Source organism: Cervus canadensis, chromosome 17, assembly GCF_019320065.1.
Source record: "Cervus canadensis isolate Bull #8, Minnesota chromosome 17, ASM1932006v1, whole genome shotgun sequence".
Lineage (NCBI taxonomy): Eukaryota > Metazoa > Chordata > Mammalia > Artiodactyla > Cervidae > Cervus > Cervus canadensis.
Genome location: NC_057402.1, coordinates 25,936,969 through 25,962,535, shown reverse-complemented (window position 1 = coordinate 25,962,535; position 25,567 = coordinate 25,936,969). Strand labels below are relative to the sequence as shown.

General features: G+C 39.2%; 1 protein-coding gene and 1 long non-coding RNA gene across 4 annotated transcripts in view; one reads left to right on the top strand and one right to left on the bottom strand.

Moving 5' to 3' along the window:
* Positions 1-25,567, top strand: part of AKAP6 (A-kinase anchoring protein 6) — a 486,105-nt gene that overhangs the window by 136,731 nt on the left and 323,807 nt on the right. The window lies entirely within an intron of this gene.
* On the bottom strand, positions 11,220-19,526 carry LOC122455085. Its single transcript, XR_006273582.1, has 3 exons — positions 19,092-19,526; positions 18,748-18,817; positions 11,220-11,356 (listed from the first exon to the last, which is right to left on the bottom strand). It is a non-coding gene; the product is annotated as an uncharacterized LOC122455085 (long non-coding RNA).

Genomic DNA, 25,567 nt, shown 5'->3' with positions numbered 1-25,567 from the left:
TCTCTTAAATGGACTTGCTACTTGTTTAGCATTAATAATTATATGAATTTTAATTAAAAATATTTTCTTATGCAAGAGGAGGGAGTAATACATATTAGTAAAAATAATTTTAAAATGAAAAATAATCAATGATATTTAACCAAAGATATCTAAATAAATGATAATCTTCAAAGTATTTTGGAAACTTCAAAAAGTCTAATAGATGTTATCATTTCAGTTCAGTTCAGTCACTCAGTCATGTCCGACTCTTTGCAACCCCATGAATTGCTGCACGCCAGGCCTCCCAGTCCATCACCAACTCCCGGAGATTACTCAAACTCACGTCCATCGAGTCGGTGATGCCATCCAGCCATCTCATCCTCTGTCGTCCCCTTCTCCTCCTGCCCCCAGTCCCTCCCAGCATCAGGGTCTTTTCCAATGAGTCAGCTCTTCGCATGAGGTGGCCAAAGTATTGGAGTTTCAGCTTCAACATCAGTCCTTCCAATGAACACCCAGGACTGATCTCCTTTAGGATGGACTGGTTGGATCTCTTTGTAGTCCAAGGGACTCTCAAGAGTCTTCTCCAACACCACAGTTCAAAGGCATCAATTTTTCGGCGCTCAGCTTTCTTCACAATCCAATTCTCACATCCATACGTGACCACTGGAAAAACCATAGCCTTGACTAGACGGACCTTTGCTGGCAAAGTAATATCTCTGCTTTTTAATACGCTATCTAGGTTCATCAAAACTTTCCTTCCAAGGAGTAAGCATCTTTTAATTTCATGGCTGCAATCACCATCTGCAGTGATTTTGGAGCCCCCCAAAATAAAGTCTGACACTGTTTCCACTGTCTCCCCATCTATTTCCCGTGAGGTGATGGGACCAGATGCCATGATCTTAGTTTTCTGAATGTTGAGCTTTAAGCCAACTTTTTCACTCTCCTCTTTCACATTCATCAAGAGGCTTTTTAGTTCCTCTTCACTTTCTGCCATAAGGGTGGTGTCATCTGCATAGCTGAGGTTATTGATATTTCTCCCGGCAATCTTGATTCCAGCTTGTGCTTCTTTCAGCCCAGCGTTTCTCATGATGTACTCTGCATATAAGTTAAATAAGCAGGGTAACAATATACAGCCTTGACATACTCCTTTTCCTATTTGGAACCAGTCTGTTGTTTCATGTCCAGTTCTAACTGTTGCTTCCTGACCTGCATACAGGTTCCTCAAGAGGCAGGTCAGGTGGTCTGGTATTCCCATCTCCTTCAGAATTTTCCACAGTTTATCATGATCCACACAGTCAAAGGCTTTGGCATAGTCAATAAAGCAGAAATAGATGTTTTTCTGGAACTCTCTTGCTTTTTCAATGATCCAGCAGATGTTGGCAATTTGATCTCTGGTTCCTCTGCCTTTTCTAAAACCAGCTTGAACATCTGGAAGTTCATGGTTCATGTATTGCTGAAGCCATACATTTACCCATAATATAGTTTCAGAGACTGATTTTTTTTTCTTCTTCTTCTTTTTTTTTTTTTTTTTTACTGCTTTCTCTGAAGTTCTATCAAACCTATGAGGTAACTAATATCTCTTATCTCATATTGGTTAGGCAGCTCTGAAAGCAGTACTAGTTGTCATTGAATAAATGGAAAAATTGAAAAATTAAAATTTCTAAATTAACTTCTCTAATAGGTACAGTCTTTCAGAATGTGGAGTTTATGGTGAGAAAAAATTGGCTATAGTGAGATAGCTAACAGAAGAGGTTTCTTGGTGAAGGCAGGGTTGAAGAAGCACTGAATTTACTGTACAAAATAGGGTCTTATCATCTACTGAGTAGGACTTGAGGAAATTTAATATAGAAGATGTAGGTTTTGATCAAGTGGTGGGGGGATGGGCCAGAAGCTTCCCTGACAATGAGCATTTTTATGCTCAGGGGAAGTCAGGGGAAGTCATGAGGATTCCAAACTTTATTTTATCTGCTTCACATTTTAGCCGTCAAATGGCCTGGGCATAGAGTGGAGGCAGCTCAAAATTAGAAGCTTATCTGCATAGCAGATATGGTGAGAATATCCCTTCCCCCTCGTACTCAGCAGTAGGCCAGGGCAGGCAAAACCTAGAAATCCCAAGCTTCTTATTCATCTAGAATCAACTTCAGGACTTCAACACAGAGCTAGTTGAGAGTGAAACCAAACAGAAAGATATTTGTGTGCTGACGACACTGGAAATTCTTCCCTGTGTGCTGCTTGGTCTGGCATCCTGATAAAGTTCAGGCCCTGGTGAAGCTGCACAGACCGGGCCCCATCCCTGGACCACTTGTGTCTTGTCTGCATCACAAACTTGATTTGCTGAATTGTTCCCATTGACGTTTTCATCTCTGTTCAGAGGCTGTAAACCTTAATTATATAATAGGACCCAAGTTATGACAAAACAGAAAAATTTAAAAGTTCCCCTTATGTTCACTTTCCTGAAGCCTTCCTTTTCCAACTTTACAAGGCTGACCTGGTCATCATTTTAGCAAATCACAATAATTAACTTTTTAAGGTAGGGATTCCATCCATTTTGCTACAGATAATTCCCCAGTGACCAAAGTCATATTTTATTCAATCTGCCTCCTTGCTAGCAGATTAGTGTGAATGAAAACCCTTGGCAAATATATATTAGCATATATAAAAAAAATTAACTTGTTCAAGATGGCAATTCTTTTACTACCCTAAAGCTGTATTAACAGTTAAAAATATATCAAGCTTGCTTTCATTTTCTTAAAGGATTCCAAAGCAGCGAAAAATCTACTTAAAAAAGACAGTTTTTCAGGTTAGTGAAAAATCACTAGACTATGAAAAGGAGGAAAAAAAAAATCCTATGGTCATCCAGGCTAAAGAATGAAGTCATTAATTAGGGAAGGAATGTGAGATTGTCCCTAGATTTTTGTCAGATGATTATTTAATTTTATTTTCCTGTCAGAAAATAGTGAGTAACATGTTTAGGGTACTCTGGGAAAGAAAATGTGAGCAAAGGCTTCAGTGAAACAGAGTGTCGAGTATAAAGACCTCAGATTTGCAAGAAATCAGGGTATGTTGTTTCCTTAAGTTACTAAGAAATCTGCTGGAGATTGTGTGTTAGGTAGTCAGAATATCTGGACAAAGGTCCGTATAAGAACTGCTGGCAGTGATTTTCATTGGCTGATAAAAATCACAAAAAGACAATCATATGCAATTCTTTACAAAACTGCAACACCATCCGTAAGTTAGTGTTGCCAAAAGGAAAACAAAAAAAAGAAACCTGAATGTGATCAAGATTTTAGATCTGACTATCAATTTCCAGGAAACATAGGAGAGAGTGGCATGTGTAATATATTGCAACACCATGGGGTTGCAATTGGCAAAGCCCAGACTGTGAAATGTGAAACTCTACAGGACAGACAGCCCTACTTCTTCAACAGAATTTCCGTGAAAGGGAGGGAGACAGAGAAAAAACTATAGATTAATAGAGATTTAAGAGCCGTGTTAACCAATCTGTTGGAATTTGCTTGGATCCTGATTCAGAATTCAATGTATATAGCAAAAGATAAATATATATATGACTATTGAGAAAATAGGGACATTTTATAATGTTTAGAAATTAATTTTTAGGGATGAAATAATGGTGTCACAGTTCTGTTTGACAATGGGAGTCCTTGTCTTATAGCAATGAGACAGGAACCCCAGCAATAACACTGAGAACCTAGGAAGATATGTGATTTTTCTGTTCAGTCAGCAATATGAGAGGAACCCTGGTACCTTGAAAAAGTAGGTACCTCATTAATATTTACAGATGATGTTGCTGAAGTGGAAATTAAATGACATTCTCAGAAGAGCAACCTCAGATATGCAGATGATAACACTCTAATGGCAGAAAGCGAAGAGGAATTGAAGAACCTCTTGATGAAGGTGAAAGAGGAAAGTGTAAAAGCTGGCTTAAAACTCAACATTCAAAAAACTAAGATCATGGCATCCAGTCCCATCACTTCATGGCAAATAGATGGGGAAAAAGTGGAAACAGTGACAAATTTTATTTTCTCGGGCTCCAAAAATCCCTGTGGATGGTGACTGTGGCCGTGAAATTAAAAGACGCTTGCTCCATGGAAGAAAAGCTGTGACAAACCTAGACAGCGTATTAAAAAGCAGAGACGTGACCCAGCAATACCACTTCTGGGCATACACACTGAGGAAACCAGATCTGAAAGAGACAAGTGCACCCCAATGTTCATCACAGCACTGTTTATAATAGCCAGGACATGGAAGCAACCTAGATGCCCATCAGCAGATGAATGGATAAGGAAGCTGTGGTACATATACACCATGGAATATTACTCAGCCGTCAAAAAGAATTCATTTGAATCAGTCCTAATGAGATGGATGAAACTGGAGCCCCTTATACAGAGTGAAGTAAGCCAGAAAGATAAAGAACATTACAGCATACTAACACATATATATGGAATTTAGAAAGATGGTAACGATAACCCTATATGCAAAACAGAAAAAGAGACACAGAAATACAGAACAGACTTTTGAACTCTGTGGGAGAAGGTGAGGGTGGGATGTTTCAAAAGAACAGCATGTATACTATCTATGGTGAAACAGATCACCAGCCCAGGTGGGATGCATGAGACAAGTGCTCGGGCCTGGTGCACTGGGAAGACCCAGAGGAATCGGGTGGAGAGGGGAGGTGGGAGGGGGGATCGGGATGGGGAATACGTGTAAATCTATGGCTGATTCATATCAATGTATGACAAAACCCACTGAAATGTTGTGAAGTAATTAGCCTCCAACTAATAAAAAAATTAAAAAAATAAATAAATAAAAATAAAAAGCAGAGACGTCACTTTGCCCACAGAGGTCCATCAAGTCAAAGCTATGGTTTTTCCAGTAGTCAAATATGGATGTGAGAGTTGGACCATAAGGAAGGCTGAGCACCGAAGAATTGGTGCTTTAGAATTGTGGTGATGGAGAAGACTCTTGAGAGTCCCTTGGACAGACAGAGATCAAACCAGTCAATCCTTAAGGAAATCAACCCTGAATATTCATTGGAAGGACTGGTGCTGAAGCTGAAGTTTCAATACTTTGGCCAGCTGATGCAAAGTGCCAACTCATTGGAAAAGACTCTGATGCTGGGAAAGATTGAGGGCAGGAGGAGAAGGGGTCAACAGTGGATGAGATGTTTGGATGGCATCACTGACTCAATGGACATGAGTTTGAGCAAACTCCAGGAAATGGGGAAGGACAGGAAAGCCTGGCTTGCTGCAGTCCATGGGGTCACAAAGAGTTGGACATAACTGAGTGACTGAATAATGAAGAACAACTGAGAAGAGCTAGTTTTGTGACAAAATTATTCCTTACTCAGTGCCTTTTGAGGGGTTAGACTCAGTTTTCATTCCTGTCTGCCATGCTTTCTGTATCCTGGAAATGAATACATCAGAGCCTTTGTCAGACAATGTCTTGTGCTTTCATGGACTTGAAGGTCAGCCTACCTCATCAGTGTAGCGCAGAAACACTATATTGAGAGTTCCTTGAAGCTAGGGACTTTGCTGATTCAAGTTTATATCTCTGCGCTTAAGCACCCTATAATTGGAAGTTGCTGTAGGATGTCATCTCTATTGCTCAGATCAGGGTCTCTTCTGGGTCACACACCTGTGCTACCATGACTAAAGGCAAAACTTGACGAACAGGACTTGTGTTCATGGTATGTTTTGTTGTTCTCCCTCCTCCCATCTTTGTTGCTTTGTTTTCTCTTCATGGTGCTCCACACCCTCATGTTGTTTTCCTCTGATCAAAGCCCTCCTGTATAACCACAACAACCTCCAGAGACTCACTAATTCCCAAGTGTCCTGCTTTCTGATTGGGCCTTCCCTCTGCTCTCAGAGTCCTAACCCATTTTCATCTGCATCTTTATTTCTACAATACTGATCTTAGATAGAGCAGTTGTTTAAAATGACTTGTGATTAAGACGTGAATGATAGGTAGATTTAGTCCAAATTAATCTCTGCTTAGTGGAATGTGTAAAACAGATTGTCCTAAACTCTGTGGTGCTGCTACTAGAAGAGGTATTAGTTAAGCATTCTACTAGAAAATTTGCTGATCCTTCCTCTGCTTTGTCAGTCCTTCCTGACTCATGGGGTTTACCGTGAGAACTGAGGCAACACTAGGGAAGTACTTTCCTGTATGAGAGCTCGTGCCACGAGACCTAGTGCCAGGAAATAATTTGTAGGCATTGTTTGGTAAAGTTCATCAAACTTGCTTTGAAGCAGGCCTGTGAAACTAATCCAGGAAATCAATAGAGGGTTTCATATTGCTCTTAAAAAATCTCTAAGAGATTTTCACAACTTTGTATGCCAAAATATCACAGACTTTGTGACCATTAAGATTCTCTCATGTATTTTAAGAACAATGAAAAAATATATGCCTACAAATGTTCATACATTTTAAATAACTGTTAGGGTCTGTGACATATCAAACTGTCAGTAGATTCCTATAGTGTTTCCTAGAAATAGAAAACTGCTGAAACGTGGCCAGTAATCTGTGTAATAAACTGAAGATCAATTCTGAACTCGGTCTGTGAGAAAACAAGCAGGATATGATGATTAAATAAATCACTAAGAATTGAATCCTGGTAGGGAAAGGGATTGGCTATATAGTTATAGTTTACTTGTACTGTAGCACCACCTAGTGTTCATAGAGATGCCCATTATCTACAGTTTTTCTTGCCTTGCTGTTCAACAGAAACACATTCCTAAAGCACATACTCTCGGTCTGTCAGCCAAAGAAATGCTGCTCAAACATGTCTGTAAGTTATGAAATACAGATGACATTATATCTTTCTGAAATGAAGGATTATGCCTTCAGTTACCTCATTATCAGGATGGACATGTTCATTGACATGCATATATGACATTTTAACTCTTTTAAGCTTAATATTTATCTTTTTACTTGCTAAGAAAATACCCTGTAGATGTTGGGAAATTACTGATTTGCTTTAACCTCAGTTGCTCTTTCAAGAGCAAATCTTTAAATGGTGAAACAGCAATTCCTACAAATATACTGATACCATATTAGGCCAGGATTAGTACTTAGGCATCACCACTCCCTTCCTGTTACTCCTGACAGAATCTTCACTGCTACAGAAACTAGAAAACATCAACTAGAGTACTGATGTTTAGAGCTTTGTGACCCAAAGTGTGGTCCCTGGACTGGAAGCTTAGGCAATACCTGGGAACCTGCTAGGCCTGCAGAGTCTCTCCTGCCCAGACTTATTGAACCTGCAGCTTGACAAGATCCCAAGGTGACCTCTATGCCCTTGAACAATGGAGAAGCACAGTTTGAGAGACATAACTCCCACCCATACTACCCCCACTGCGCTGTGAAAGATTGACAGTCAATCAAACCAGAACTAAGGTGTTTTCATTATAATTTTGGATTTATTATACAGTATTTTACTTTTGGATAAAGCTACATGATTTTCTTCTATTCTGATTCATGACTTATTCCGTATAAACTGTATCATTGATGTTTGTGGGACTCACATCAGCAACTGAACAAAGAAGGCACAGTTCTTTCCTACTGAATTCATCAGCTTCATCTCTCAAGAAACATAATTAGGGAGCCATTTAAAGCAACTGAGAGGAAAATTGCCAGCTCTGAAATTGTAGGGTATGCAGACGCCAACAAAATACCTAAGTTTGCTGTGATAGACTCATAGTTTGAACAGACAGTAGTAGGTGAGGCTTAAATAATTCCTGATAATTGAGGTAGAAAGAAACACTTAGAGATTGCATTATTAAAGTTGAAAATTTTAAAAGTTGAGTTTTTTTCTTATGCCTTAATTTTATCTTATCTATCTCTTTATTAATATACCTAGTAAATAGAGTGCAAAAATAAGATACCATTTTTGGTTAATGTTCAGTTATCTCAAGTTTAACATCATTCACAAATTTGGTTATGTTTCCTAAAGCCTTTTAACCTATCTAATAATCTCAAACACCTTAGATGAATAATACCGTAGACTTAGAAGCCTAACTAAATGAATCTTTCTATGCACTTAGACAAGTTAAGAAATGTAATAAACCAAACTCATAACCATAATAAACTAGATTCTTTTATATTAAAAGTTAATCAAAATTTAATAAAATCACAGTAGGTGTGAAACATTTCAAATTAACACTTCAAAACAATATTATATTTCAGACTCCTTAAAATATTTTAAAACTTTAAATAATAAACACACATTATCTCTATAATTACAAAACTTAGTACTAAATCTAGCACAAGGTACCATGCCTTATGTTATCATCTCTATACTTATTTCTACATTTCATATTTCCTAGTCATACAAATAAAGGAAGCAGAAGTTATTTGATCCATGAGCAGTCCTTTAGTCCAGTTACAGGCAGGAATAGTGAAGTAACACATTGTGTTCCAGAATGCAAAAGCTGAGGGCTGTTTTTGGAACCCATATATTATGAACCTTCTCATACATAGTTTAAATGTTTAAATCTTCTCTGCCAGGGGTGCAATCCAAGTCTATGGCCATCAGCTGGAATTTAGTTTCACAACCCAGTTCCTCACTTTTTCCTGAGGTGTAGTCTACCTTTATTCAAGTTTTATTGTAAACTCTTTCAACATTCTTTTTCCCTGTTGAAGTAGGTAGAATTGTGTACCCCGTACCAGGGCTGCAGCTAACATCTTCATTGCACAGTTAACTTTAACTGAAACCTGCACCCCCATCCAGGATATAAACTGTCTTTATAGTTTCTGATCTGTTTCGTCTACCTCCATTTCACCATCATTCTATTGATGTTGCCCCCTGACTGAAGTTTGGACAAGATTAAAAACACTGCCTTGTGCCACTGTGTAAACACATGTATCATGCATTCTGAGCTATTGACTTTTGTGCTGGCATGATTATTGTGAATAAACCAAGAAAAATAGTCCTTGTGAGATTTCTTTGAGACTTAAATATGTAGAAGCTAAGTGGCTTGTTCCTTCAAAGAAATCAGAGGTTTGAGAATGTGTTGATAATCATCCTTTTGTAGGTTGCGTTCTCAAGGAAGCGCATTCTGAGGCTCTAAGATTTGTATATTGGAGGCTTATTGGAATGAACCATCGGGAAAGCATCTGAGAGACGTGAGCAACATCATCCTAGCAGAGGGAACCCTTGTGCTGCAGCAGAGGCCTTAGTCATTCCTAGGGGGAACTCCATAGAGTTGTACCTACTCCTTCCTTGCCAGGCTTTCTACCTCCTCCCACTGAGCATACATTGGATGTGGAGTGCTCCCAGGGAAGGATGTGACCTTGGGTGAGGCAGCTGAGGGCACGCCCCAGAGGTCTCAGCTGGAAGCAGTAAGCAGCCAACACTCCAGGCAGCTGGGGGAATAAATAAATGCCTTAGGCAGAGTATAAATGTTCTTATAGCTTTTTCTGTATTGTTGTTATTGTTATTACTATTATTAAAGGGCTTGACCCAGAAAAGATCTTGGTACTTAATTCTAAGAGCAGCAATGTAACAGGAGCCTGATCTCTCTAATGTGATTGAAAATACCTCTCTTTGCTGAGAGGCATTGTGCAGAACTCATGAAAACAGGGCAGTGATGTTGGCAGGGAGATGGCAATGAAGCTCTCTGAACCAACTGTCTCCTGCAGCTGTGAGAAGACACACAGCCTGGCGGCCAACTGCTGGGCTCATTGTGCTCTGGCTGCTTTTAGTTCCCTCTTATGTCAACTTGCAATTCTGTGTTGAAGAAAATTGGTCTGGTCTGCCACCATCTCCATCTCTTAGCAACTGAGAGAGATTGAAACAACAGCTGGGTAATTCGATACTGGGAACTTAAAGTTTGTGAAATGGAATATAATGGCTTGTTTGTATTAAATGAAAAAAAGAGAGAAAATGATGTAACTCTAATGCTTAGAAATGTTTGGAATGCCACATGGGTTACAAAGAGTGAAAAATCTAGTTTGAACTGGTTGGACTCTTCCTCTCTCAGAATGATTCAAGTTGAGTCCAGAAGCACTCTCAAACACCCATATTTGCCTAAATATAAATTCCTGTGAAATGTTGAAATTACAGTGTGAAAAAAAGTTTCCATGTTCTGCATTTATATTCCATAAGATTAAGTCGCTCAGTCATGTCTGACTCTTTGCGACCCCATGGACTGTAGCCTACCAGGCCCCTCCGTTCATGGGATTTTCCAGGCAAGGGTACTGGAGTGGGTTGCCATTTCCTTCTCCAGGGGATCTTCCCGACCCAGGAATCGAACCTGGGTCTCCCGCATTGTGGGCAGGCGCTCTACCCTCTAAGCCACCAGGGAAGTCTTTATTACACATTTTTAAATAATATTTTTAATAAAACATAGATGACAGTTTAGCTTTTGGTGGACAGTGGGAGGGGGCCCACAGGTGGAGACAGGAGATAGTGAGGGGTAGGTGGTCCTCAGAGGCAGTGATACACTGGAAGCATGCTTTATAGGCTGCTCACACCATCTCCAGGGCACACGCACAACAGGTAATAATGGAATTGTGAGTATGAAAACTAGGAAACGAAAAGCCAAGTGCAATTTTATTGATAAAAAGTTGTTTTCCTTCTTCCCTGGGGCCAGTAAAGAGATCATCTGGTTTTCAAATTAAGAAAGCCAGAAAATACAGTGTTTGCTCTCAGACTAAGTCAAATGTCATACTTAATGAAAATTCCAAAGCAGAAAGAGAGAAAGCAAGGAGGTGGGGGACGAAGAGATTGAGATGCCTAATTAATGGAGTGAGCTGCTTGCTGCTTCACCTGAAGGTTCATAATTCAAGCATTTTGCCATTGTTTAGTAAGCTTGCCTGAACAAGGTTCATTGAAGGGGCGTGGATTATAGGGGAGGGGACTGAAAATCTAGTGCTTTCCATGGTAAGAAACTAACTGGTCTTGTTTCTCAGGATAACTTGTTCACCTACTGCATATGCAGCTTTCATCCCAGCGCAGGGGGAAGAAAGCCATTGTTTTCTTTGCTTGGCTAGTGGTTTACTTCCTTGTCACCTCCTCATACCGTTGGGTCATGGGTCTGCTGCTGTTAGCAACACATTGTCTTTTCATCAATACTGAAAGCATTTAATTCCTTCCCTGCAAAGCAGTTCCAATTCCTCAACAACTGTTTAGCTTTGTGATACAACAACTTTGAAGAAATGAAGTAAAGATTCATTGGGAAACACAGCCCTTCTTCTTATCCATTCACTTCCTTACCTCCCAGTTCTCCCAAGACCACATCCATCCAGTTTACAACAAATGAAGTGGAGCCATATGAAATTGCTCTTTTTGTAGGTCAAAGGCAGTTAAATGTAGGTAATTTCACTTGGTTCAGCTTCTACTATACAAACGAGTTCTCTGGTTTAAAAAAAAAAAAGAAAGAGTGACTATGAATTTTATCCTTAGAATTCTTGGAGGAGAGAAAAAAAAGACTTCAAGGTAAACAAACGGACCGACAAACTTATTTGTAACCAAACTAAATTCCAAATGGGGCTGGCTTGTAGTTCACAAACAGAAAAGAAATAGGGGTTGCAGCTTGCAGGAAACTATTGCTTCTCCCTGAGGGAGATGAGGATTGAAGTTCTCTACATGGGGTATGTTTCCAGTCTACTTGATCTCTTATTTAGCTTAAAAATTCAGTTTGGTGTTTGCAGTTCACTTAGTTTCCAAAATTTGTTCTGATTCCACATCTCTGTCTAACATTTCTGTATATTTGTTTATTCCTCTTTGATTTGAAAGATAGGAAGTATATTGATTTTTTTTTCAGGTGAAAACTAACTTTCCATTCATTTGGGAAGAACTTGTGCATTGGTTCACTTCCACAGCTCTAGAGCATTCATGCTCAATTTTACATTTTTATTTGCGACATAAGAAGTGTATTTGTTTAAGTTTTCTCTCTGAAAATAAAGCCAGAGCTACGGCATGATGGGCATTATACAAAGGAAAAGAAATCTTAGTGTAGTATTCTTTTATACTTTACTTTTAATGGTTCGTAAATGTATAATAATCAGAGTGAACTTTTATTCCGCACTTGCTATTGGCATAATAAGGTACTATGCATGTAGTGTCACATTTAATCCTCATCCTATGACTTGTGTCTAGTCCTGTCTTAACGAATGAAGGAACTGAGGCACAAAGGTTAAGTTTCTCTCCCAAGGAGTCAAAGTTGTTAATAAGAACGCTAAGACTGACTTTCAGACTATCTCCAGGCCTACTCTTATTTACTATACCATTCTGCTATCGCACTGACTATACCTGCTTCAGATGCAGCCCTCGCTCCTCTCCCCGCCACCCCCCAATTAATCATCTTCCTTGAATTTTGATGGTTTGTATTTTGAAGGTGCCATTTGGGCAAGGTGTCTTGAAGGACTGATGGCAGGTACACATTGACTATTTTGTGAGGAGCAAAGCTTCAAAAGGAGCATATTGACGGATCTCCTCAGTGTGGAGATTCAAGCAAAGTCACCTGTTTGCAGCACTAGCATACAACCAGTTGCTCACCTTAATCCTTGCTTCTTAATCTGAGAGCCAAGTCTGCAACCAGAAATCATTTTCAGCTCTTTCAACTAGCCATAAAAATGTTTTAACACCATGTTAAACTACGTAATATTGCAGTTAAAACCTCTTATCCTCACCCAGCAGAGGGCAGACAGAAGCAAGAACTACAATCCCATAGCCACCAGAATGAAAAACACGGTCATGGAAAGCTAACCAAAATGATCACGTGGATCACTGCCTTGTGTAACGCAATGAAGCTGTGAGCCATGCCATGCAGGGTCACCCAAGATCGACAGGTAATGGTGGAGAGTTCTGACAAAACAGGGTCCATTGGAGGAGGGAGTGCAAATCACTCCTGTATTATTGCCTCAAGAAGCCCATGAACAGTATGAAAAGGCAAAAAGATATGACACTGGAAAATGAGCCCCTTAGGTAGGTAGGTGTCCACTATGCTACTGGAGAAGAGGGGAGAAATAGCTTCAGAAAGAATGAAGGGCTGGGCCAAGTGAAAAGCACGGTCAACCGTGGATGCAGCCGGTGGTGAAAGTAAAGTCTGATGCTTTCAGGAACAATGTTGCACGGGAACCTGGACTGTTAGGGCCATGAATCAAGGTAAATTGGACGCAGTCAAGCAGGAGATGGCAAGAGTGAACATCGACATTTTAGGAATCAGTGAACTAAAATGGATGGAAACGGGCAAATTTAATTCAGATGACCATTATATCTACTACTGTGGGAAAGAATCCCTTAGAAGAAATGGAGTAGCCTGCATAGTCAAGAAAAGAGTCCAAAATTCAGTACTTGGGTGAAGCCTCAAAAACAACAGAATGATCTTGGTTCGTTTCCAAGGCAAACATTCGACATCACAGTAATCCAAGTCTGTGCCCCAACTACTGATGCCAAAGAAGCTGAACAGTTCTATGAAGACCTACAAGAACTTCTAGAACTAACACCAAGAAAAGGATATCCTTTTCATTGTAGGGTATTAGAATGCAAAAGTAAGAAGGCAAGAGATACCTGAGGTAACAGGCAAGTTTGGCCTTGGAGTACAAAATGAAGTAGGGCAAAAGCTAACAGAATTTGCCAAGATAACACACTAGTCATAGAAAATATCCTCTTCCAACAACATGTGTAGATGACTCTACACATGGACATCACCAGATGGTCGATACTGAAATCAGATTGATTATATTTTTTTGCAGCTGAAGATGGAGCTGTATACAGTCAGCAAAAACAAGACCAGGAGCTGACTGTGGCTCATATCATCAGCTCCTTATTGCAAAATTTAGGCTTAAATTGAAGAAAGTAGGGAAAACCACCAGACCATTCAGATATGACCTAAATCAAATCCCTTATGATTATATAGTGGAGGTGATTGATAGATTCAAAGGATTAGATCTGGTAGACAGAATGCCTAAAAATCTATGGCTGGAGGTTCATAGCATTGTATAGGAGGTGGTGACCAAAACCACCCCCAAGAAAAAGAAATGCAAGAAGGTAAAGTGGTTGTATGAGAAGGCCTTACAAACAGATGAGAAAAGAAGAAAAGTGAAAGGAAAAGGAGAAAGACAAGGATATGGAAAACTGAATATAGAGTTCCAGAGAATAGCATGGAGAAGTAAGAAAGCCTTCTTAAGTGAGCAATGCCGAGAAATAGAGGAAAACAATAGAAAAAAGGGAAAAAAATAAAATGGTAAAGACTAGAGATCAGTTCAAGGAAACTGGAGATACCAAGGGAACATTTCATGCAAAGATGGGCACAATAAAGAACAGAAACAGCAAGGACCTAACAGAAGTAGAAGAGATGAAGAAGAGGTGGCAAGAATACAAAAAAGATCTTAATGACTCGGATAACCACGATGGTGTGGTTACTCACCTAGAGCCAGATGTTCTGGAGTGTGAAGTCAAGTGGGTATCAGGAAGCATTACAACTAACAAAGTTAGTGGAGGTGATGGAATTCCAGCTGAGCTACTTAAAATCCTGAGATGATGCTGTTAAAGTGCTGCACTCAATATACCAGCAAATTTGGAATACTCAACAGTGACCACAGAACTGGAAAAGTTTCATTTTCATTCCAATCCCAAAGAAAGGCAGTTCCAAAGAATGTTCAAACTACTGTATGATTGTGCATATTTCACATGCTAGCAAGGTAATGCTTAAAATCCTTCAAGCTAGGCTTCAGTAATACATGAATCGAGAACTTCCAGATGTACAAGCTGGATTTAGAAAAGGCAGAAGAACCAGAGACCAAATTGCCAACATCTTTTGGATAATAGAAAAAGCAAGGGAATTCCAGGAAGACATCTGCTTCTGTTTCATTGACTACTCCAAAGCCTTTGATTATGTGGATCACAACAAACGTGGAAAACTCTTAATGAGATGAAAATACCAGACCACTTTACCTGTTTCCTGTAAAACCTGTATGCAAATCAAGAAGTAACAGTTAGACCTGGACATGGACCAATGGTCTGGTTCAAAATTGAGAAAGGAGTATGTCACCATGCTTATTTAATTTCTATGCAGAATATATCATGCAGAATGCTAGGCTGGATGAATCACAGGCTGGCATCAACATTGCTGGGAGAAATATCAACAGCTGCAGAAACGCAGATGATTTCACTCTAATGGCAAAAAGTGAAGAGGAACTAAAGACCCTCTTTATGTGGGTGAAAGAGGAGAGTGGAAAAGCTTTCTTAAAACTCAACTTTCAAAAAAACTAAGATCATGGCATCCAGTCCCATTACTTCATGGCAGATAGATGGGGAAGTAGTGGAAACAGTGACAGATTTTATTTTCTTGGTCTCCAAAATCACTGTGGATAGTGACTGCAGCCATGAAATTGAAAGATGCTTGTTTCTTGGAAGAAAAGCTATGACAAACCTAGACAGCATATTAAAATCAGAGACATCACTTTGCCAACAAAGATCCATCCAGTCAAAGCTATGATTTTTCCAGTAGTCCTGTATGGATGTGAGAGTTGGACCATAAAGAAGGCTGAGCACAAAAGAATTGATGCTTTTGAGCTGTGGTGCTGGAGAAGACTCTTGAGAGTTCCTTGGACAAAGTGAAAGTCGCTCTGTCATGTCCAGCTCTTTGCGACCCCATGGACTATACAGTCCATGGAATTCTCCAGGCCAGAATACTGGAGTGGGTAGCCTTTTCCTTTTCCAGGGGTCTCCCACATTGCAGGTAGGTTCTTTTCCAGCTAAGCCACAAAGGAAGCCCTACAGCAAGGAGATCAAATCAGTCAATCCTAAAGGAAATCAACCTTGAACATTCAGTGGAAGGACTGGTGCTGAATCTGAAGCTCCAATATTTTGGCGACCTGATGGGAAGAGCTAACTCATTGGAAATGACCCTGATGCTGGGAAGGATTGAAGGCGGCAGGAGAAGGGGACGATAGAGGATGAGATGGTTGGATGGCATCATCAACTCAATGGATATGAATTTGAGCAAACTCTGGGAGATAGTGAAGGACAGGGAAGCTTGAAGTGCTGCATTCCATAGGGTTGCCAAGTGTTGGACATGACTTAGTGACTGAACAACAACAGTTTTGTAATTATTATCTAGTTTGTGCCTTTAAATTGTGCTATTTTTATGCTGAAACAAAAGTTCAATATATTGTTCTTAAACATACTTATATTTATATTCTGGTATCTTACAATGTATTTATCAATTCAAGAAATACTTAATGAGAGCCTACCATATGTCAGACATTCATCCTTGGCATAGCAATGACAAAACTGACAAAAATTCTGACCTCAAGCACTTAACATTCTTGCAGTGATTAGTTTTTTAAAGGGTTATCAACAGAAGGGGAGAGAAGGAGGGTGGGTCTATAGAAGCAGCTCCTTAGATTGGGTTGAGCAGCCTAGGGAAAAATCATGGAGCCTTCTTTTTTAAGAGCCCCAATGCCAGCTCAGACTCTGTTCAGACTAGAGCAAACAGCAAAATGGGGCCTAGAAAAGGTTTCATTTGAGCTTCCTTTGTGTAAATTACCTCAAAGATGCATTGTATTAAGATAACTTGTATAGAAGTCTAAGTCTCCTAGCCTTCTTTCTCATACCTAGCATTTAATCTAGCTATATTTTAATTGTGTAGATGAAGATTAAAGCTATTAGATGTTGGACCCCAAATTGAGGATCATTCTGAATCACAGAGTTAAAAATAATAGACAGAGAAAAAAATTCCATAAGTAGAAGCAGATGAAAAAGGAAGTTGAGGGTGGGGTTCACAGTTCTCCCAAGGAGTGGCTTAGACTGGCTGGTTGAAGCTCAGCCCCAAGGCAACTTGGCTACCATATGTGTGTGCGTGTCTGTCCTGACAAACTTACTTAGTGCCACAATTCAAGACAAGTGTGTATCACAGACTTGCAAAAATGCCTTGTGGCATATTTACTACTTTGGTTCCCAAACTCAATTTAGTCAGATCTTTTCAGTAACGAAGCATTTTTATTTATAGCGATCTTGCTACATATGAAAGACAATTTAGAGTGGTGGTTAAGGGAGTTGATTCCTGGAGCCCAACTGTCTGGGTACAAATTCCAGCCCCACCTCTTACACAGCTACAAAAGGCAGTTCTCTGTGCCCCTTTTTCCTTTTCTGTAAAATGGTGATCATAATAATAGTATCTACTTCATAGGATTGTAATGAACAGAAATTAAATAGTATTTGTGAAATGCTTAGAATGATGTCTGGCCATAATAAGTGCCATACGAATGTAGCTATTATGATGAGAGTCTTAGATTTGTCAGTCAATAGGCATTGCCTGACTGGGTTTAGCATCCACAGTGAATCTTTCACATAGCTGGACAGGACAGATCTAGTGGGCATCCAGTCCTAAATGCCAGAAGGAAACACTAAGAGCAAAATATTTACTGAGCATTGCCATGTATGGAGTTTGGGGCTTCCATATTTAATGGTTAAGAGCCAACTTCAGTGAATGTTGATGCCAAGAAGCATATCTCTCTCTCTCACACACACACACACACACACGCCTGCACACACATGCACCTGAAAGCCAAGTTCCTATGTGATTTTTATCAAATGTTACAAGAAGACATCACACTCGGATCTGTGAAACAAAGGGATCGATGTTAGGAGCTGAGGGTCCTTCTGCTAAACAGATGACTAAAGAGTTAAGTAAGTGAATTGTGAGGAGGAAAATTCCAGGCTGCAAATGAAGTCAAGATGTGAAGCAGCAGCAGTTAAGCTAATACACCATGATGATGAGGATTAAAGATGAACTGAATATCCTCAGAGGGAAAGCCAAATGAGACAGAAGACACATCAGTGGAGACCTCTGCCATCAGAAAACGCAAAAATGTAGTTTGATATCAGAAAGATAATTAGCATGTGGAAACTAGATTTAGCCTGAAGTATATGTCTGCCCAAGGTGCACGTCAGAAAAAGAGGGTTTATACCAGGGTAGGTTTTATGGGGAGAAACCAGGACATACAAACTCCACTGTGATATGTATGAAGAATTATGACTCCTTCAGATGGGTATGAATAAAGCTGGCTATGACTCCTTCAGATGGGAGATGGCTACACAAGTGGAGGAAGAGCAAATAGTTGGATTCAGATAGAGAATGAAAGAGTGGCATGAGCAAGGCTTCTTGGTGTAATGGAATTTATCATTCACCATGAACTCCTGATTTCTGCTATGTTGTCTTTGGTTCAGAATACAATTAGTATCCAGGAGGGAGGAGCTAGTCTCAAGTTAAAGTGTTAAGGAAAATACAGTGGGAGGAAGGAGGAGATAGGGCTGCCTAATCCTATTTCTAAGAGAATTCGACATGTTAAAGAACCCCCAGGAACATAAGGAAAATACTTTCTGAGAAAGAAATGCCATTGAGTTTAGACTTAGGAACATGTAGCTTATATCAGGGAAATACCCCTTCCCACTTTGATTGATTTTTGGCATTGTATACAATTGCTTTTAAAAATCACTTCTATTATTTCCCCTTGATTATAACAATAGCACATATTCTTATAAAAATGAGGAGAAAATAAAAAATCACCTATGGCCCACTAGAGATACCCACAATAATCCTTCTTGATATAGTTCCCTTTCCCAGTTTTTACTTACATGTGTACAAAAATTGGACTTCGACTCCGTCACAATTGTATATGTTGTTTTTTTAACTTAATATTATATCCTGAACATTTTTTATACCATATAGGTGGGCAGACACATATGTTTATGTTTTCTCACAACTCCTGCGCTCAGGGCTTTGTTGAGTTCTTTACCTTCTTCATGCTGGCACCGTGACTGTTTAGTCCTTGTGAGGCCAGTCTGGGATTTGCAGGGTGTCTTGAGCTGTGAGAGGAAAAAAACAATCTTTTTGTAAATATGAGAACATTGGACCTTGAAGTTGAGGTTTAGGTCTCTTAATATTCTTCCTTTGAGGAGCATGTTCTGACTAAATGTATATTCACATTTCAACAAATTCAAACAAGTGATAGACAGCTGTTGGTTGAGAGAGAAATATTGGCTGCTGTGGCAGATATTTAAAATAAAGAAGCAGCTGAACGTAGCCCCAACTCAGAGAATGCTGGAGTCATATTTTAAGAGAAAAAAATTCACAACTGACCTGAATACGAACTTCTCCTGTGTGGACTCTTGTATTAATGAATGATCTGTATTAAGCCCTGAAGTCTTGTAATTGAAATAATAGCACAATATGAAGAATCCAAAGGGCTCTCTTCTTAAACATTTGTACTCCGTTCAGGGTCAAGGTGCCCATTCATAGGTGGTCATGCTTTTTGATGTTGGATTTCTTTCCATGGTTTGTAGACATTTGTGTAAAGTGACTCACATGGCAGTCAGAAAGGAAGGAAGAAATGGTTTTATGATTTATAAACCCATATAGAGTCCAAATATTAAAGAAATCTATTTTCATTTATTATTTGTTTGAATTTAGGTGTCACTGTGGTAGGCATGGTTTGGTAGGTAAAGCAGTGTGAGATGTGCTCTTAGAAGCCGGAGTTCACTACACTTTTACTCAATCAGCCCAGGTCTGACTTTGTATTCCCCCTCAGCCCCTACCCCATCTTCTCATGCCTGAAGAGTTCAGTGACCCAGGAAAGTATCTAGTTGGTTTCCTTGTTGCTTCAGCACACTGAAGATTAATTCGTATTTACAAATTCATATATGATAAAGATACTTTTAAAATATGAAAAAAATTTTCCTGATATACAAGATTGTTGTGAAAAATCAAACAGATAAATGAGAATTCTCCTACTATATTTTTTGAGATAACCTCTGTGGACAACTTGGTATATTTTTCTAGACTTTTAGTCTAAGTTAATATTCATATTATATAATTTTAAAAACATACTGGCTACTATTAATTAGCTTACTTCACATAATAATTTAGGATCACTTTTTGTGTCAATATTATAAGTATCTATTTTATTTGTTCTACTTTGTATATTGATTGACTTGTGATTAGATAATGCATGCAAATTACAAAATTGTAAATACTGATGCCTCCCTCCTACCCTTATTATCCAGTCTCACAGTTCTCTTCTCTAGAGGCAATCGTTGCCATCAATTTAATATAGATTCTTCCAAAACAAATATAAGTTGCATTAGTCCCTTCAGTACACAAACAAGCAGTAACATAGCCCAGCCCGAAAGAGGAAAAACTCTTCCTTGACTTGTACATTCCCTTTCAGCTACCACCTTGCTTCTCTGCTCCCCTTATAGCAGTAATACTTGAAAAGTTGTCTCCAATTACTGTTTCCAATTCCTCTTCTCCCACCCTTTGATAAACTCACTACTGCAGTGTCCATTTTCATGCTGTATTTAAGCAATGTGGGGTTATAAAGGCCTGGCCCCGCATTACAACTTTGGACAATTTGAAGGGTATTTTCAGTTTCAGAGTTCCGTGTGGGCTGGACTGATGCATTAGTTGAAACTGCTTTACAACCCACCTTTCCCCAGCTCTGCCTACTTTCTTCCCCTTCCTCAGGAGTTCATCCTAAGAGCACGCGAGCATGCTAAGTTGCTTCAGTCCTGTCCAACTCTTTGCGACCCCATGGACTGTAGCCCATCAGGTTGCTCTGTCCATGGGCTTCTTCAGGCAAGAATACTGAAGTGGGTTGCTATGTCCTCCTCCAGGGGATCTTCCTGACGCAGGGGTCAAACCCACATCTCTTATGTCTCCTGCATTGGCAGGTGGGTTCTTTACTGCTAGCATCAATCACCTGCCCTGAAAAACTTCCAGGATGCTAATCTTCATTGTAGAGTCTGCTTCCCAGCACACCGTCCTGCGACACCCGTCCAGTGGTTTTCCATCTCAGAATAAGAGCCTGAAGTCCTCACAGTGGCGGGATGTGTGCCTCCTCCAACCTCCCCAGCAACCTTCCTGGCTACATCTCCTACACTCTTCCCTTCATTCTGTTCTCATTAGCTGTTCCCTAAATACCCTAAGCGTACTTAATACTCCTGAACCTCCGCACTTGCTCTCTGACTTCCTGAGATATACTTCCCCAGATGCCTTCCTGTCTCCCCCTCATTTCCTTGGTGTCTCTGTTCGAATATCACTTGGTCAGAAATTCTTTCCTGACCACTCTATATAAAGCAGCATCCCCACTGCCAGCTTTGCGCTCTCTACTCCCCCTGTTTTGTTTTTCTCTTCCTCCAAAGCACTTATGCTATATGTTTTTTCTTATTGTCTGTCTTTTTCTGGTTTGTCCTCTAATACTTTCCAAGGGCCTAGAAAAGTGCTTGGCACAGAAAATATGTTCAAGTAATATTATGGATGTATGAATAATTATTCATTTTATTTTTCATGGAAATGTTGCAACCTTTACATAATGTTTTGCACATATGAGAACAGCACATACCTTGGAGAACATGTCCAATCAGAATAACAACCTGCATAGGTTTGCACTATATGTATAAGCACAGTTTATTCAATCAGTCCTCTATTAGTGGGTTTTTATGTTATTTCCAATACAGAAGCGAATAACTTCATAATGTTGTCTTACATTATGTGAGTATATCTTCAGGAAAAGAATCTTTATAATTGTAATTTGCTGGTCAAAGGGTATATAATTAATATTGATAGTTGTGATAGATATTACCAAATAATTTTCTGTAAATCTTATACAAGATTATATTCTTACAAGCAGGATATGAGTGTGTCTCTTTCAACATATGTTAATTCTTTGGTAGTGCTCATCTGATAAATGAAAATGCTATTTCAGTGTAGTTTTAACTTTCAATTGTGTGTGTGTGTGTATGTAATAAAATTTTATTAAAGTATAAAAGAGATAGAGAAAGCTTCTGAAATAGACATCAGAAGAGGACAGAAAGAGTGCCCCTTTGCTAGTTTTTAGCAAGGAGTTATATACCTATTAGCAAGCAGCTAATTAGAGAAAGGAAATGCCTCAAAACTGAGAGAGTTGCATCAGGCCCTCACCCACAACATGCATTTTGGGATAACATTGGCATAATTCTCTTATTATGTGTGAGGTTTAATATCTTTTTATATATTTAAAACACAATTGTATTCCTTTTGTACTAATACCTCTTCTATAAACTTTGTTGGGTTGTCCCTATAATGAAACTTTTCTTAAACCAAAGATTCAAGTTTACCTTAGGGTCCCAATATCATTTGTTGAATAAATGATCTTTTCCCCAGGTATACCAATTTCATCACATTTCTGTTTCTAGCTTTATATTTCCATTTATCTGTTCACATATGAAGTACTACATCGCTTCATATAATACAGTTTTATACTATGTTTCATTAGTTATCTGGCTGTTTTTGTCCACTTGCTATGTTGTGTCTGACTCTTTGCAACCCCATGAACTACAGCATGCCAGGCCTCTCTGTCTTTCACTATCTCCTGGAGTTTGCTCAAACTCATGGCCATTGAGTCAGTGATGCCATTCAACCATATATCCTCTGCCACCTCTTTCTCCTCCTGCCCTCAATCTTTCCCAGCATCAGGGTCTTTTCCAACAAGTCAGCTCTTTGCATCAGGTGGCCAAAGTATTAGAGCTTCAGCTTTAGCATCAGTCCTTCCAGTGAATATTCAGGGTTGATTTCTTTTAGGATTGACCAGTTTGACCTCCTTGCTGTCCAAGGGACTCTCTAGAGTCTTCTCCAGCACCACAGTTCGATAACATCAATTCTTTAACACTCAGCCTTCTTTATGGTTCACCTCTCATATCTGTACACGACTACTAGAAAAGTCATAGCTTTGACTACATGGACCTTTGTTTGCAAAATGATTTCTCTGCTTTTTAATAAGCATACTAAAAAGGTTTGTTATAGTTTTTCTTCCAAGGAGAGACATCTTTTAATTTCATGGCTGCAGTCACCATCCACATTGATTTTGGAGTCTAAGAAAATAAAATCTGCCACTGTTTCCATTTTTCCCCCATCTGTTTGCCATGAAGTGATAGGACTGGATGCTATGATCTTAGCTTTTTAAAAGTTGAGTTTTAAGCCAGCCTTTTCACTCTCCTCTTTCACCCTCGTCAGGAAGCTCATTAGTTCCTCTTCAGTTTCTGCCATTAGTGTGGTATCATCTGTATGTCTGAGCTGGTTGATATTTCTCCTGGCAATCTTGATTCCAGCATGAGATTCATCCAGCTCAGCATTTCTCATGATATACTCTGTATTTAAGTTAAATAAGCAGGGTAACAATATACAGCCTTGATGGGCTCCTTGTCTCTACCTCAAACTAAAAGAAAAGTTCTGAAAAGAATGGTATTTTCAAAAATTCCCTGCCATTCTAGCATATTTTTCCAATTAAAATTAAAATCAGCTTGTTTGGTACAAGATTTTCTGTTTTTTTTTTTTTTATTAGTCTTATATTGCTTTAGAGGTGAGTTTTAGAAGAATTGGCACCTTCATAATCTTGAATCTTCTTATGCAAAAACATGGTATGTTTCTTTAGCCATTCACCTCTTGCTATCAGTATATATTTCCTTTTAAAAATTGTTCTCTCTCTCTCACATATATATACACTCATGCACGCGCGCACACACACACACACGTATTTGATTTGAGAAACTTTAAAGCAAACATCTGACTTATTATTACCTAACTTAAACAAAAGTAGAACTTTTTTAGGAACATAGAATCATCTCACATACACCCTCTGATCTCAGCCCCTTTGTCCCTTCAGAAGTATCCAGCATTCTGACTTTATGATAGTCATTTTGTTGCTTTACAGTTTGGCTGCCAGGTAAGCATTTCTAAATAACAGTTTAGTTTTGCCTGCTTTTGAGCTTAAAATAAATATAATCATGCTAGATATATTCTTTTGTATCTAACTTCCTTTGCCAAAAATATGTCTATGTGATTTATCCATGACTGTTGCCTTTTTAGCAATTTTTTTCTGAATAGAGATCTTCCTATTATTTTTCAAACTTTCATCTTCAAACATTAAATTCAAACATTCAAACAATATTGCTTTCCTGGTATGAATCCAACTTTGTCATGATATATTCTTTTTTTACATTTTGCTGGATTCCTTTTGAGGACTGGCCTGTTTCTGACTTACCTGTACTCCTCTGGAGTGGTTCTTTAGAGGTTCTCCCTGAAAGCCTGATTTTTTGTCTGTTTGTTTTGGTTTGTTTTTATTTAATTTTTTTTTTTTAGCATGGCTCCTCCTCCTTGCTGCACTCTGAGCTCCAGGTTTTGTCCCTCCAGCACTGAAAACTGCTAGAAGTTCAGCCCAGCTTCTCAACCTCTTAGTTCTGCTTACAACTCTGCAAAGGCCTTAAAGGGGAAAATGGTGCTCTCTGAATTTCTATTCTCTGTAAGATCTTAAGAGTCTCAAGTCCCTGCTGCCTTGGGAATTCTCTTAGGCCTTCAAACAGATACTTTTTTTGTTCAGCTTACCTAGTATTCTCAGTGAGAAAGGTTGGTCTGCACAGGCTAGTCTGCCATAACCAGAACTAGAAATCAAGTAATGATACGAATGGAAGTTTAAGATACTGTCAAAGTATAATGGTTTATTATCAGGGAATGGTTTATGATTTTTAGTTATTTATCCAATAACGATGATTTATGTCCATGCTTCTGGGAACAATGAAGGTAGGACACACTACTTCAGATACCAAGAATGTCATTTAGTGTTCTGTGGGATGTGAAGGTGATCTGGCTGTGACATCTGTCACTCTAGGCTCATTCTGCTCCTCTCAAGGCTAGGTGACATCTCCTTTCTGCAGAAACTCTTCGTGTGTAACCCACTAGATACCTCCTCCTCGGTTGCTCAGTTGTCCATGCCAGGAAACAAGGAGTTACCCTTGCTCAACATCTCTGCTTCCATACCTACCATGTCCAACTGATTGCCAAATATTTTCCATTATATTTCCCTATTGTCTCCATAATATGTTCACTCTCTTCCATCCCCTCTGCCTTTTTCATCCAATTATCCCAATTCTTTGTCTGAGTTACTGAAAAGACCTCTATTCTTACTCTCCAATTGAAACAAGGAATGCTCCTTCTAAAATACAGATCTTACCTAAGCTTTGCTGCAGTGCTTACAATCTAGTGATAGCTCTCTATAACCCATAAAATAAAATTGTATCATTATACCTATCCCCTCACACCCCTCCACCCCCCTGCAGCAAATACTGAAGGCAGGTACTGTGTGCTGTGGGATTCTCATAGACCTCTGCCCTCAAATAAGGACCTGCCCCTTTCTAGCATATGACTGGAGCAAATGACAGCTTCTCTGGACCATGGTTATGGTAGTTCCTCCTATACCATGAGAGGAAGTTGAACCAAATTTCCAACTCCAGTGACTGTGATTCTGAATCATTGCTTTAAAGTGTGTTATGTGTGCCTTTAGAAATGAAGCTTATTTTTATAGCTACACCCATATCTAGGTTATAAATATAAAGAGTAATATCAAATATTCTTCATGCAGTTCTTATGTAACAACAGTTGATTTTATCTGCATGGATTTGTGACTCAAATGGGAAACTAAATCATGTCTTAATTGAATTATTTTAATTAAAGTCCTCCACCACGAAAGGCCCACAGAAGCCCCTCAGGATTAAGGTGTACTGCAAGCTGTTACCCTCAACATCCCT